Source organism: Urocitellus parryii, chromosome 6 (assembly GCF_045843805.1).
Source record: "Urocitellus parryii isolate mUroPar1 chromosome 6, mUroPar1.hap1, whole genome shotgun sequence".
Classification (NCBI taxonomy): Eukaryota; Metazoa; Chordata; class Mammalia; order Rodentia; family Sciuridae; genus Urocitellus; species Urocitellus parryii.
The window spans coordinates 124859317-124861514 of record NC_135536.1 but is presented as its reverse complement, the minus strand read 5'-3'; the positions used below and the strand labels follow the sequence as shown (position 1 = coordinate 124861514).

The following is a 2198-nucleotide window of genomic DNA, read 5'->3' as shown; positions in this document are numbered from 1 at the left end:
AGTCTCTAGATGTTATATTATTGTTATATTTTATATATAATATATTATAATATATAATATGTAACTATATTGTTACCATGTTAAAAAATAAACTATTGTTTATAATATAACTGGTGATAGTCCATCCAGAAATTGTCATCATGGCAAATTGTATTATCCTTTCAATGTGGTAATTTCTTTACCTTCTGAAATGTTCAACAAACCTCCTCTTATATAAAAAAAATTAAGTTTTCCACTGCCAGAACATCCTTTCCATGTTCTCCAACCCACCATACACCACTTGACCCCTCTGCTGGGAAGAGGGGACCTGATACATCCTCTCACCCAACACTCATTCTACCCAAATGATTAAGACCCATCAGAAGAAACGGAAACTTGTTTTCCTCCGGACTACAAAAGTGAATAAGCAGCTCCTTTCAGCTGATTCAAAAATGTTCTTACCCAGGAAATGGAACTCCCAAAGGGCTTCTCTGGAAAACAGATTCATTCATATCTGCTGCCCTCAGCCTGCTATCACTCAGCCTGTCCACAACATCCCTGCTCAGCAGCTTCTGGTTTGTGCGCACACAGAAGGTGCCTAAGTCCCTAAACGGGTGGGTGGGGAGTCTGGCAGCCACGTGCTTTGACATGCCAATGTCCCTGGAGAGGGGTATCCCCAGTGCATCAACCCAGACGGTGGTTCAATACAGCTGGGAGACTGGGGATAACCAGTTCTCCTTCCTGACCTTCTGAGTGGCATGTGACTTCCCTGTGGGGAAACCATGGAAGAACCAGGGAAGAGGTGCTGAAGTTTCATTGAGTTAATGCCTCCAGCTGAGAGTGGTGAGAAGAACTGGTGGAATTTGCCACTGTTGCAAGGCCCATGTCATCCTATTCTCTGATTTGGAGGGGAGTGATTGATGGAGAAGGCTTTCCTCCCCAACCTTCCCTTGGGGCTTGTGGCAAAGATCCTCTGGTTATCACTGGGAGCCCAAATCACCTGCATTAGACTTGATTTCATCAGCTTCCTTCTGCTACTGATGGATTTGCTGCTCAGGGGGGACCCTGGCTGTGGGCTCAAGCTGAATGCCTGTGCAGCCATTGCCTCCGTTTTGTTAGCATGGCCTGGGTTTCCTTCCCCTGCTGCCTGGCATTGCCAAGGTGGTCCTGGAGTTCAAATACAGACATAGTAAGAGCTTCAAAGAAAATTGGAGTTGCCTACCCCCTCAGCAGCAATCATGTATGGCTCACCACAGAGGTCCTCTCACAGGCTACCACCAGTACCACCACAGCCCATCCATTCCATCTCCGAAGGTGCTGACTTCTATTCAGCATTCCAAGACCAGAGATTTCAACAAGGGACCAGCCAGGAGCTGGAAAAAGTGGTTGGGTCATCCATAGAAGAGCAGTGCTAGGAGTTAAGTGGATTTGGAGAGCCGGCTGAGCCCTACTTTTCATGTGTTTGCTCATTATCAATATCTGCTTAAGCCAAAAGGAAAGAAAATTAAGCTTATAGCTATATCTTGTATGTAATTTTTAAAAATGAAAGTTAAGGTAAAGCAAAATAGGAAAAAAAAAACATTGATTTGCTCAAATTGGCAGGCAGTTTAAGTAATGATAAATGATAGCAGAAATCTTGACCTCCAGCCATAACCTGCATCCTATGTTCTGAGTTGCAGGCATTGTTGTACTATATACAGCTCATTTAGCCAACATGAGAGTAGCATGCTTTATATTCATTTTTTCAAAGGAGACTAAAGTCTACAATACTTATTTCTTGCCCTACATTTTCTTTCTGGTATAAAGGAAACTTTTAAAGACCTCAGTAGCATTTTAATTACATAGAGGACAAGAGTCGTGTGTCTACAGAGACATATGTGATTTCACATAACACTTCTCATTCCCTAACTTTATGTTTCTAGGCTCTTTAGGTCATTTGTGATAAAATGTCTTATGCATATTAGCTATTAAGCTGCCTTTTATTGCAAACAATTTCTTATTTCACATCTATCATCCTCATATAGTAATTAAGAAATATTAGAAGCCTGAAAATGTGGGGGCCGTTGGGGTGTATAATACATTGTCAGCATCAGAAAATTTCTATATTCAATTTCATTAGCGCTTGTTCAGTATCCACAATGGAAAAGGCATCTCTGAGGTATACTTGGTGGAACCAAAAGTAAGACATAGCTGATTCAAGAGGCATCTGGTCCAACATA

General features: G+C 41.9%; 1 pseudogene; it reads left to right on the top strand.

Moving 5' to 3' along the window:
* Positions 1 to 433: 433 nt before the first annotated feature.
* On the top strand, positions 434 to 1394 carry LOC113192464 (germ cell-specific gene 1 protein-like; annotated as a pseudogene).
* Positions 1395 to 2198: the final 804 nt, after the last annotated feature.